The sequence below is a fragment of the Thermobia domestica genome, chromosome 3 (assembly GCF_964235325.1).
Source record: "Thermobia domestica chromosome 3, izTheDome1.hap1.1, whole genome shotgun sequence".
Taxonomy (NCBI): Eukaryota; Metazoa; Arthropoda; class Insecta; order Zygentoma; family Lepismatidae; genus Thermobia; species Thermobia domestica.
In genome coordinates, this window is record NC_137456.1 from 189,907,130 (window position 1) to 189,921,715 (window position 14,586).

Here is a 14,586-nt window from a genome sequence, read left to right on the forward strand (position 1 = left end):
TGAATACACACCCAATGTGTGCCACGTGAAGATGAGTTGCTGAAATTGATAATAAGTCCAGCCGGTGGTTGCACAGTTTTTGGTATTCTATCAATAGGATAAATGCCATGTACATTTGCACCAGTAAGTTTATCACGAAGTAACACTTATTAAATCATCCGTGTACATAACTTTTGTTTTTTAAATTCACATCACTTCACTTCACTTTACATCACTTTATACGCGTATATGTTGGAAGACCTAGTGGAGTATATGGAATATTCTCATAAAACGAAATAACATGTTTAAAATATTCATGACAGATTTTTTATAACTTTTCAAATAACGATAAATGGTGCTAACGCATAAAAAATACTTTTGACAAACTTCATATTATGATACCTTGAAACTCTTTGAATAATCAAGCAAAAAATATTACAATATACAATGTTTAACACACTTTGTACCAGTAGGGCACATGTAATTGATATGCTTAGAAGTGAACAGTTATACTTCTTTTATTAAAATGATACTTTTAAAAAGTATTATCAATATATATGTTTCTATCTTTATCAATTTGAATTAAAGAATCAAACTGCGCGTATACAATACATGTTATAGGTTCAGTTAAATTTTCAGAAAAGGAAACTTTAACATTTACAGGTGCATCACGCACAAGGTCCCACGTATAATCATCTAATGTTGCTGTAGGTGATAGAATAAATGCATAAAGAGTATGGCCGTGTGGATATTCTTCAGGAGTAATAGTATGTGCATCATCTTTATAATATAAACCAGTACCGGAGAACAGAGAATGGTAACTTAGAAGGTACAAATTGTTTTTAAAATCGGGGGTGAGGGGACTGGGAGGAACAGATTTTGATCCAACTTGTAGCTGCAGTTTGTTAACGTTAAAGTGTTGAAAACGAAATGGATTTAGTTCAGATTTTCCATTAAATGCCGAATTGGAAACAAATCCGATAACAACACCTTTAGGTTCGTTACCCAGGAAAATATTATCAAGATTGTATGAACTAACGTTTGCAGGAATAGTATACGACCTTGTTTGTACTCTTGTAAGGGGATATTTTGTTGTTTCATGATTCATATTAGTATTGATTTCCATTGCCAAATGAGGTGCGACATCAATGCGACGTATATGCAAAGTAACATCTTCAAGTTTTACTTTATAAGAAGTATTTGCAGGAGATAATAAACAAAAAGCATCTACTACGATGTAATTTTATACGAAGACCTACTTTATTTACAAGTGCTCTTGGTAATCCAGCAATATCTGTATACAGACGATCATACATTTCAAACGATTTACTATTTTTAATATAATTAGCACGTTGTTGAAAACCTACATTTGCATTACCTATGGTATCAAATTGTTTAGCAGTATCTTTATACCACATACCTAATTTCAAATGTGTATCAGAAGCATCACGGGAATAATTAGGAATGTTTCAAGGTATGCACGATAAGGATAAAATCCTGATGAAGAAGTAATTAATTTATCATTTAATGAAATGTCAATTTGACTAAATAATGAATGTAAGAAATTATTTGTTGGTGCTACAACATCGGTGTCAGCTAATGGTGTGTCATCAGGTTTTGTAATTTTACAACGTACGTAAAGATAAAGATATGCAGTATGAATAAATTCTCCTGTTTCACCGGGAATAAAAAATTCAAAAGGTCCATCAGAACTTAATGTTGAAATTGGACGGTATTCAGCATTAAATCAAGATTCAATTGCAGTTTGTGTCATTGGAGTACTAAATAAATCGAAATCGTTGGTACAACATTCCACACTGTTTGAATTAAGTAGTGCCATTATGAAAATATATCTGTAACACGACTTATTTTTCTTTTTACTTTTCTTTCGCTTTTGCTTTTGTTTGTACGCTTACGTTTTGTTGGAGGTCCAAAACGAACAACTGCCGGAGCTTTACGCTTGCGTGGCCGTCTCTTACCACTTCCAGTTAATAACTGACCAACTTTGTTAACAGCTTTTGTCTTTAATGTTTCACCAGCTTGTTTTACACGTGCACGAACAGATTCTTTAAATGGTTTATCTTCTAATACATCACCGCTACTTGTATTCCCGTTTGTAATGCTTGTCGACCTAAAGTTTTTGCACCCTGTTTAAGAAATGGTAATGCAAAACGAAATAATCCTTGGAAGAAGCTACCTATACACATGTCCCCGTTGATATACAGGTCCTGAAAAGTATGGGATACCATGTCCGTAATGTCGTCTAAATTTCATTTTTAAAATATAATTAATTATTTTTTATTAGGAGAGCGCTTAAAATGAAGTGTAACACTTAGTGTCCCAGAACGAAAAGACAAATTTCGTCCTGCATGGTCTTTTAATAGTATTTCAATACTGTTAAATGAAAACTTTGCAAGTGGAAGATAATGAATATCTTGAAATGTTAATGTTTGCACTTTACCATATTTTACATTTGATATTGTTGCAATACGTAATAAAGGTGCTTTTGTATCACCTAGAAACTGATATTGTATGATATCAGTATAAATAAAAATTTGATGTGGATATCCAATATCAACATATGGTTGTTCAAATCCACGTTTATACAAAACAAGATCTTTATGTTGACGAAGTCCTAATTGCATTGCTAATGTTGCTGATAATAAGGCAGATTCAACACGATCACTACAATCTACTTGTACAATATTTGATACAGAAAATTTTATGTCTTTTCATATTTTATTTAATTCATCAATGATATGATGTGCGGAGTGATAATATCCACTTACAATTTTACCTTTTTGTGCTTCTTCATTTTTTATTTTATACCATATAACATTTTCTCCATCGTTAACATTATAACATGTTAAAGGAATATGTAATTCACTTAATCCTACATGCCAATCGGTTTCTGATAATTGAATATTATTTTTAGTTGATTAATAAAATGTGTTGGACTATTTGTAGTATACACATCAGTACTTGCGTTTGATACAAGTGTAATGTAAAAACTATCATCAATACTTTCAGAAATCATTTTCGTTTAAAGTGAAGTGTTAAGTTTGAAGTTCCAAATTCAAATGGCAATTTTAAACCGTGCTCATGTTTTAAGTTTACTTCAATCGTGTTAAAATAAGATATTACAACTTTAACATATTGTGATATTTGAAATAGAAAACATTTTACATTTCCGTGCTCAATATTATATGCACTAATTTTACGAAGTAGTGGTCCAATATTTTCTTGTTGTTTTACAATATCAATACATACATTAAAAACGTTTGGTATATTATATTCTAAATTGCATGGAAATTTTGCACGTGTTACGTTTGGAACATCTTCATTAACTGGTTTTACAAAAACAACATCTGTAAACTCTGTTGTATTTTCATTTATAAGTCCAAGTAAATGTTTTAACCTGCGTGTCATTCCAATAACACAAAAATCTTTCAATTTTAAAGAATGTTTAATTCCAACTTGATTTTTATTTTTATAATATTTTAACATGCGTAATTCTTCAGGAATCATTTCTAAAATGGATGGAATAGAAGTGTAGTATCCTGGTGTAATATCAACATGTGCAATTTCAAGTTCATCATTAACGATGGTTTCAATTACAATTTTTTCATTTTTACGAACATTATAAAAACTAAAAGGAACATTAAGTTGCGTTAAGGCAACATACCATTCTCCTCCACATAAATGAATAGGTTGTGCTAACTTTACTATAAATGAAGAAGTTGTATTATTAGTAAAACTTTTACTACTAGCATTTGAAGGAAGAGTAACATAGAAATCATGTTCTATCATTGAACTCATTTTGAAGACTGAACAGAATTTCTTTTAATGCATGAATTCATACTTGATGGATATCGCAACCACTTTACATACATCATATCTTTTTTCGTTTTAATACTTTCTGAATTAAAAATGTTTTGTTTGAATTTACATTTAGTTTTTGTAATTCTTCTGTGTAAAATATTCCTTTAGTTTCCTCATCATTCCAATCTTTTAATTTATATGTAATAGGATTTGTCGGAATACATTTATTAACAATAAAAATTTCTTGTGACCATTTTGGTAAATATCCCTTTTCTAATTTATGTTTATATTTACTAACACGTACATAATCACCATGCTGAAATTTACATGTTAATTTCTTTTTATTTGTTTTATAACGTACAACGTATTCCAAACTTGGTCAACATTAGAATGATTTACATTTGCCGGTGCCATTTTAATACTACAATGGTACGAATGATTATAATTTTTTACAAATCGATCTAACACATCTATATAACGGTATGTATTTTTAGCAGTAAAATAGCGATACAATTTTTCTTTTAATGTTCTTATAAACCGTTCAGCTAATGCACATTTAATTTCTGAATGTACGCTATAATGATTATTTTCGTATTCTTTAAATAAACGTTTTATATGTCGATTATAAAATTCTGTACCTAAATCCGTTTGTACATTAAACGCGAGTAGTTTAAATTTTTTTAATTTTTTTTGATTGCTTCTGCCATTTCAGGACCTGTTTTTGTTTTCAAGGGAACACAATACGCATACCGTGAAAAAATATCGATACAACATAATATATACTTATAATTTTTGTTATACTTGGCAATATTTTGCATATCTGCTAAATCCATTTGTATTGTTTCATTTGGTGCACTAACATAATATTGTTTACGTTCAACCACTTTACGTGCTGGTGCATGTAATGTATATGCATCTTGAGATGCTAATCAATTTTTAATTTTCTTTTTTGATAATTTTGTTTTTGCTTGTAATGTTTTAATACTTGATAAAGAAGCAGGATTCGTATAATCATAATATAATTTTGACAATTTTCCCATTTTTATTTACATTTTATATTGTTTCCAATTTTTAGAAATATTTGTTACTAGTGTTGGACTTTGTGATTTTTTAACTTTGCTATGTGATTTCACTATAGGAGTAGAAATAAATTCACGTGGTACATTAAAATCATCCAATAAATTTTTAAATTCGTGAATGCCTATAGGATTTCTTGAATATTTTCATGTACGAACAACATCATTTATTAAATCAATAATATTAGAACCTGGTATTATTTTTTCCTTGAATACGTACTGTTCCTGATTGATCCCAATGAATTTTATCAGAACTTGTTAACTGTTTTAATAATAGATCTGCTTTCCTTCGTTGTGTTTTCGGTACTGATTGTAAAATGTCCGATATAAAGGGTAAAATAGAATTATATTTTCTTCTTCTTGAGATGATGATGTTTCACGAACATCTTTTTCAGTAATAGGTAATGTAATTGGATTATGTGAAACTGATGAAGTATAATTTAAATATTGTTGTAACGCTTGCTGATACAATTTCCATTTTTCATCAATACTAAGATTACGACGTTGTAAAATACTATTCATTTCTTCATCTAAACGCGATTGATGTGAATATACTGATTTTATATTTGCATGCATTTGTTGCATTGCATTTTCAGGAACAAATATCATTTTACGAAATTCCGACATACTTATCTTCCAAACAAACTACTTGCTACTGCACCAAGTAATGGTCCTAAAATTAATGGTAAAAATGCCCCACCTTTCTGCAATAAAATTTTCCTTTTCTTATTAAGTGCTGTACGTTGTGCAGATAAAGCACGCAAGATCTTTTTATGTCTACGTAAACGTTGCTTCTGACGCGAATTCAACGAAATGTTTCCTTTTATTGTGTTTTTAGCAACTTGTGAAATAGTACGTATTAAATTACGAGACGCATGTCGTATAATTTGTTTTCGCTTTGCGCTTTTGCATTTGCACAAAGCACGGAGAGTATCAAAGTGTTGTTTCACCTTCAACATCTTGAACTAAACTAAACATAAACGACTGAATTACTGTCTTTTACATTTGCATATACATACAGTGTTTCATTAGGAAAAAAATTTTTTCGTGATCGTAATGCATCATTTGTTTTTTGAGTTAAGTCAAATAACAAATAAGTGTGAGGTTCACGCGTTACATCTTCGAACACATTCACAACTAGTTTACTATATCGTGGCATAATTTGTCTTGCTAAATATTGTATTTGTAATTTATCACGAGGATTTTTAAATACTATAATATAATGTGCATTTAAACTTATATCACGAGCATGTTTTCCTTTTGGAAATAAATTTTGAACAATAAATATTACTGTTAATTTTTTATGATGTGCATATTTTGTAAATAAGTTTGCAACATCACCATTGGTTTCAGACATTAAGTCATCTAATATTAATAATGAATTTTCTTGTATTTCAAAATTATTCATATCCGGAAAACCTTCTATAAAACGAATTTCTGAACTTGCATCTAAATTTGGTATGACTGCCCCATAACACCAAACAATTTCATTAAATTTCATAGTAAACATTTGATCACGTTTATTTAATAATCGATTTACAAAACATGTTTTGCCTGCACGTGAAGGACCAGCAATTAAAATGGTTGATGGATGTTGAAACTTTAACATCTTGTATTAAACTGAATGCATACAATAGATACTTTACTTTATATACAGTCATTCACACACTCACTCACACAATTAACAAAATAAATTAAAAATAAATTAAGAATAAGTTAAAAAATAAATATTAAAACTTGAAATGACTAGAATCACAGCATAGCTGTTGTTATGAGTATACTTTTATCTACAATTTATGAGTTTGCACAGCAAACAATGGAATAATTAAATAAATAAAATAGTGATACTCTACTAATGTTCTGTTAAAAATAAATAAATAAATAAAACCAATCACTTATAAGCCAAGCTAACATTATTATTGTACGTATCCATGAGGTAAACTTCTTGTCTTTGGTACTGGTTCGTCACTTTGTATATCGTCAATACGTTTACGTTTTTTGTTTACCTCTTGGTGTGTTTTTGTCTCTTTACTTGAAAAGATAGTGAAGCCCTGTTTCCGCACAATGCTATTTGGATTTTTTATAGTTGTACAATTAATATTTCCTGTCACTAATCCATAGAAACTCTCAAAGTTCATTCTTTGAGAGGTCCTATCATTTAGTGTAATTCCCCGAATTTTGAAAATATTCCGAAATTCCCCTGCGGCATTTTTAAGCCGCATACTATAATTTTTTGGCCCTAAGCCTATAAACGTTACAAACTCCCACCCTTCTTCAATTTCATCAGTGAGATCACCCAAATAGCTTCCAAGCTTCAACGGAGGTTCCCTATCTTTTTTACACGTAAACATAATACTGTCTGTGTCACAATAAATTACGTCATCAGGTCCTACAGTCACAAGTAAATCATATAATTGTAGCCTGGCCCATGAAGTAATAAAACCAGCAAGGACGACATTGGAAAATTGCAGAGGTACATTTTCAGTTTCCAAGTCTTTATATGTGAGAATAAGATGTTCCTCACCAACTGGAATAACACTATGAACCTCATATCTTGGTGTAGCAAGGTACCTATGGAACTCTGCCCCACTATCAATAATTACACACTGTGCCATATCTGTTCGCTGTCCCCATTTTCCGTATAAGGAATTGAGGTACAACTTCGCGCATTGTCTAAGTCCAGGGTTCGACCTAATATTATCTTTATTTAATTTTATGCCTTCGTGAGCATAGTAATCGTCAATATATTTATCTTTGTCTTCTTCAGTTTTACACCAAGCAGAATAGCCTGAAGCTTCCTGCTTCATCTGAAGAAACGTATTCACATAGTCCCGGAATAAACTAGGTGAATTCCGATTTTCAGAACCCATGAGTTCAAATTCCTATATTTCATAAATTTTGACGATTTTATATCCGTTTTGAAGAGCACGGTGAAGCTCTGGTGTACAAAAAGTTCCAGTTAATGCACGTTCAGTATCACTATGTGTGCAATTATTAATAGTTTCTCCTTCCATACATAGCCTACAAAGTCCAAATATTAATCGGCTTTGCGCTACATACGGTAAGATCGGGAAAAAGAGTTGTTTAGGCGCCAATACAGTACATCTTACAATCCCATGAATTTTTCCCACATCTGGGAAAACCGGCCCCTTATGCACCTTAGGTGCCCCCACCGGAGGAGGTTTCCTTGCCATTAAGAAGGGGTATAACGATGTAATATCATAATAAAGAATGAATTCATCGTCCGCACAATTCACATATGAACGAAACACTTCAGTACGACCTCCGTTGTAGCAACTCTTAGGAATAAGAAAGTCGGCAGTAGTATCACAATGTTCTTTAAGGAACTTTTGTAAATCTACATCTGTGCGTATTTTATTATCCCAAGAGCACTCCCAAATTTCATACAAATTCATTTTTAGAATTTCTGTGAAATATTTTCGCCGGATTTCCGTATGTTCGTACCTTTTTTCAAATGTGTTGTTCGGACCATGTACATTATCTATTATGGCATTACGGTTATTTGGAAAACACGTTTTACAAGCATGCCAGTAGCATCCCATAAATTCGAACACGGCATTAAGCTCTGCATTTTATCCGTCAACATTATACCTTCCAAAAGATTGTTCTCCGTTTCGTCCAGCATACTGGATATCTATACCCAATTGGTGTTCCATATACTTTAGCCATTTCATTGCTTTTTCACTGGTTTTCGTTTTATAATGGTACCCCAAAAGTGGTGTAACAGAAATAGTTTCTTCTGGAAGATATGATGTACGATATGTTTGCATGGCTAAACTTGCAATCGTAGACGAAATTAGAAAACATTGTAATCCACCCGTTTTCTCTTCTATAATATTACTAAATTTAATAACAGCTTCTGTGAGAATTCTCACATCATTGTCACAAAACTCCAGCATTTCCTTTTGCAAATTAAATTGCTCTCCCAATTGGTGCCATGCCTCCAACCGCTTTTTTCTTCAGCAGATCGCGATTCAGGATCATAGTATTCTATTCCCGGATATGGTCCTACCTAATTTTGGTTCTCTACTGTATTAAACAAATATGGGAAATCTCCCTTCTTTAAATTTTCTGAAAGGCCTAACGTCTTAGGTAATTTTGATAATTTTACACCAACAAAAAATAACTATCTCTAAAATAAATTTATTATGAATAGAAATACTAAAAATTTTGACCCTCAATTAAAGTTTTCGGAATAATATGCTGGGACTCAATGAGAGATCTCAAACACAAAATGTTATCAAATCGGCTAACATTATGACTTATGACACACAATACTAAATAGGGGTCTATCTAACAAAATATGTGTAATAAATTCGTCAATGGTTTTAAAAGAAAACGAGCGGTTACCGTTTTCATCACCGCATGTATTGCAGGCTTCATCAATGCCTTTGTTCATATATTTATGGCATACATGTCTAACGTACACCAAGCAAACAACGTGTTCCCGCTCCCCACGCTCATTTTCCGGTTTGAGCATGGTTTCTACGTCAAAGACAATATAAAGAAACCTCTTGATATGAGTAGGTTTTACTTTCTTCACATAACATGAGTGACCTTCCTGTACATGTTCACGACACGTACTGCAAAAGTATTCACCACATGTATGATCGGATTTACGTGTTCTTAAATCATAGAGTGCATTACAGTTGATGCAAATTTTAACATATTCACACACATTCTTGCCAATTTTATTACCTTTTAAGTGATTGTCAAAACATTCACCCCTAGTAAAATATCTATTGCATGCATTGCATTTCATTTTATACATCGTAAAATCTACTTTGTGCATATGTTCGCAAGATGAACACATTAACTCACACTTATGGAAATGATTAATACCTTTAAAAACCTTTAAAGAATGTAAGCAGTACTTTTCCTTTCTTAAAAATGACGATATTGTACGAATAGGACGGAAATGTCCAATACTTCCCCTTTCATCGTAAAAAATATAGATGAATTTTGCATCCTGCAACTCTGGTCTTTGTACTTTTGTTTCCGGGTAACGTACTCTAAATTCACGTTTGCTTTGGGACACTTTTTCATAAATAATAATTTGGTAATTTGGACTTAAATGTTTTTGAAATAATTCCACGTCATTAAAATCGCAACCATCTTTTCCTTTAACGCTAACACCTGCCGGAGTACAAAGCTTAAGAGCTCTACCTTTTAATGTATCTCTAGTGGGATCTGTTAAATGACTCAAATTTCGAAGTGTTTCGGTATGCTTTGCTATACCAAAAGCAATTCTTTTAGGCAAACAAAGTTTCTCATTATCGGTTCCCGGGAGCTCAACCAAATGTACTAAAAATTCATTTAACGCTAAATATTTGTTTAGTGTGGAATTATCACGTGTTCTTCCAGCACCAAACATCGAATTTACTATATGAAATCGAAAGAGGACATGATTACCTAAAAGGAAGTCTTCATTACTATTTAACACTCTAGTAATAGAAGCTAAAACGGACTTAGGAGAAATATCTTTGCGGCATCTCCATGGAACTTACACTGCTTTCTTATCCTTACTATTGTACGAATCAATGTACATTCCAACAAAATCATTAGGTATCGCATTGTTCAGTACATTATCCAATGCCAAGTTCATGAGGTTTTCAATATAGGCCGCAGGATTTCCAATTTCTTCATTTCCCATTGGCCTTACCGCAATTTCATGTCCCATCAAGTTAAACTTAGGAAAACTTTTCCTGCTTTCATGTACTACTTCGAAATTACCTTCCCCTGTATTTTGAACATCTGTATGTCCGCTACGTTCACTTGGAGGAACGTAACCGGAGGTACTAGGTTGTGGAGACCCCATTCCGTAACCACGAGTATCCCGTGAACATTGTACACTTGATAGCTGTTCTTCATTATTAACAACATCCACAGGATTTTCTCCGTTTCCACATAACTCGTTTTATAAAGCCTCCACATAATCAGATGTTCCAAACTCATTGAGATTTACTAAAACTGCGGAATTTTCAATTGTTTGTGTACCATCTGCTGCTTCATTTTCTATTTGATCATTAATAATTTCATCAATTAAATTAAAATCTTCTTCTTGAAGTATGTTTTCCAAGGGTTGACTTTCTTGGTGGACCGAGGTTACGGAATTTTCAACATATGGCATCACATTATTATGAACCAAAATGAAACGCGATCCATAATTACAAAATTCGACTACCTCTGCTGCATTTATCCTATCACCTTGTGCCCAATTAAAATAATTAAAATGTACGAATTTGTCATGTGCCCACTGGTACATGACTTGTATACGGAAAAATCCGTGTGCGAACAAGTGAACAATGTCCGCACTAGACATCGTGTATTGCAATATAAGTGCTTGATTATCATGGTAAAAATTGAAAAGAGCAGATAGCAAGGTATCATACGTTTCACTGCACGCAATTCTTGCTTCTGCTTATCCATAATTCTCCACCAGGTCTCCAACACGCGTTCCTTCGTGTTCAGGCCTTCAATTATTGCACCCAAGTAAATTTCATCAATTTCATTGAAATCTTGAACCATAGATGCACCAAGAAATTCCATCTGTAAAATATAAAAAACAAAAATTAGTATACATTAAAATAAATACAATAATATATAAAAATACAGTGGTATTCAGTTAACAATATTATTTAGTTTGCTTCTACGAAGCTCTACTTATTTTTCTGTTAATAGAACACTCATGGAGTGTGATTATATTTAAATTCTGCAAAAACTTGATTGTTAAAATACAGTGTGATTGTATTTAAATTCAGTAAAAACTTTTTTGTTAAAATAAAGTGTGATTCTATTAAGAAACACGTTTTGTGCATTGGTAAAACAAATTTTGTTTGTTTTAAAATGGATATTACTGTAAATATTTTTCAGTTTACAATTTTAAAAATAATACTTTACATAGGTATATTTAATCAAAGTATAAAAACATTATCACTCAAATATGTATAATATGTAAATATACTTACGATGATCTAAGTAAATCTGCGATGTATTGTAAACTTGGTAAAAATCAGGATTCCTTCCTTCTTTTTTTCTTATGTTGTTTTCAATTTCAACAACTGTAACAATACAGTTAATATTAGTACTCTTCTCTAAATATAATATTTTAGTATTTATTTTAATATATGTTTGTATAAATTTAAACACTAAGTAAATATCGTGTTCAAGGTATGGTTACCAACAATGATATGATATTATTTCCTCAGCAACGGGGGTATATATACACAATGCCTAACAAAAAACCAATAAAACTAGTTTAAACCAGTTTAAACACCTGCAGCAAGGCAAACAAAAGAAATTACTAGCATTACTAAAAAATGAATTTTTAAACCAGTAACACAAGTTCACAACAATTTTTAATATTTTCGGATCATTTTTGGTATGCTCACACGAAGTGTTCGAGTAATTTATTACGAGAGGTTAAATAAATAAAAGAGTTTGCACATCAAGCGAATTAATAAAAAATAATACAACAATTACAAATTACATTATATTGTGTAATATTACTGTTATTAATTTAAAATATGTTAAAACACCTGCGTACGAGATTATAAAACTAAGCGCCTTTGGGTACGAGATTACAAAACTAAATGCCTTTAGGTACGAGACTACAAAAACTAAGTGCGTTTGGGTACGAGATTAAATTTCACGCAACAAACTATGTTGCAGCCTATACAACTATTACTGTTATACTTACTGTTGATATAATTAATTTCGTTATAAAATTACAATTAGTGCAAAGTATACGTATACCTTTATTAATGTTTAAAGTTACATTTACCAAACGTGTACAGGAATTGTGAATACATTCTTATCTTTATGTGCGGCAATTTTTGTAAAATTCGGGAAAAGTTAGGTTAAGTTCGGCAATTTTCGGAACCATTCGTGTGGTACATTTACCAACATGTACAAAAATTCTGGATAAACTCTTATGTTTATGTTCGGTTAAGTTGGTAGAACTTTGGGAAAGTTCGTAAAACTTCGAGAAAGTTCGGTAAAGTTCGTGTTAACTTGTTCAAGTTTCCCATTATTGGTGTTTTATAATAATATAATACAATATTTTAAAAATAACGTTTACTAGATTAATTGTAAATATTTCAAAGTTATACATTCCAATTAATATTATTATATGTCATATACAAATATTATAAACCTTATTACATATACTACATATCATTAATGCAAAGAAAACACAATAAAATCCAATATAGCAACCGCCACGTTTATTTCTTGAAACAACGCCAACTGTGCGCACAACATTAACATTAGTGTGTATAAGACTGTGCGTGTGTGTACATGTACCATAGAAAGTTACCGAGTGTTGTTAGTTTTTATAACCGGCAATACCCCGCGCAGTTTCCGGGCGGCAATATTTTACGCGTCCCGCGTCGCGAAAACCTTTTTTCGAGCGCAAATACCACGCGGCGCGCACCGGTAACGGAAAAACGCGCGAAAATAGTGTTTATTTTAGTAATATCATTCATTTTATTTATTCGTATAAAAATATATCCTCTAATAAGCATATTTCCAAAGTCTGAAAAAAATCGACGCCATATTGTTTATGCAAATTCATTAAATTTTTATTTTCAATTTACAATGTTCTAACCTGTATAGTAATGTTCCTTAGGTCGTAAGCTTCAAGAAAATACCTTTCTTTACTTTCTACGACCAATAGTTTGCCGTAAAAAGCGAAAAAATGTAATGCGACAAAACTTTCATATCGACCCGTTCTTATGACACTCCGAAAAAATTGATCAAGTTTATCATGTAGGGTGTCTTTCTATATAGTTTTTGACCTGATAAATCGATTTCTGTAGTCCATTTTGTCCTACGATCAATAGTTTACGATTTATGATCATTTAAATTTATTATACGGAAAAGTCTTAGTCTTTTTCCATCAGCGCCATCTATATAGGAACAAATGTCAGTACTATACAGGCTTTTGTGCGTTTAACCAAAAGTTATCGGCCTAGTGTTATTTGTAGAAACGGCAATGCCTCATATGTTTACCGATAAAAATATTTTGTCGCTTCCCGTGTTTTTTCCGCTATGTTTTAGTTGTTCGTATACAGTTCCCGTATGTGCTTCAAACATGAAAAGGACATTTTGTTTTAGGTAAGTATCAACGTTTTAAAATTTATATAATTTGCATGTGCTTTCCAGTAGTCACCATAACAGTATAATGTAGCTTTATATAGGCATATATCATACTCAAAACCTAATTTTTTCCCCATTCAAATGACAAACATATCTTTAAAGTAACGCTAAATAGCTAAAAAAATAATCACTCAAAAGCATTTACATATTCACTTACAATCTCAATTTATTCTCAATAAGCCGCCCGCATAATCATGTTCTGCATACGCCACTGTTCTCAACAAACAAATTATTCCTTTTCGTTAATTTAACTCAATCATTTGCTATTTGTTTTCTCTTGGCTTACGAAAAACTAGTGCAGTTTTCGTCTTCAAAAACAACTTGTTTTCTTTCCTTCCTTTGGAATGTCTTAAATTCCATCCCATTCACCTAGCAATAAAAACCGCCTCAAGCGCCATTGACGTTAAGGTTGTTGACCCAGCCCTCTCTCACACACACCAACGCATTTATGCGTACTTCGAGCATTCACACACACACACCAACGCGTTTATACATCGTTGCATACATTGTCAGACACACACACCAATAT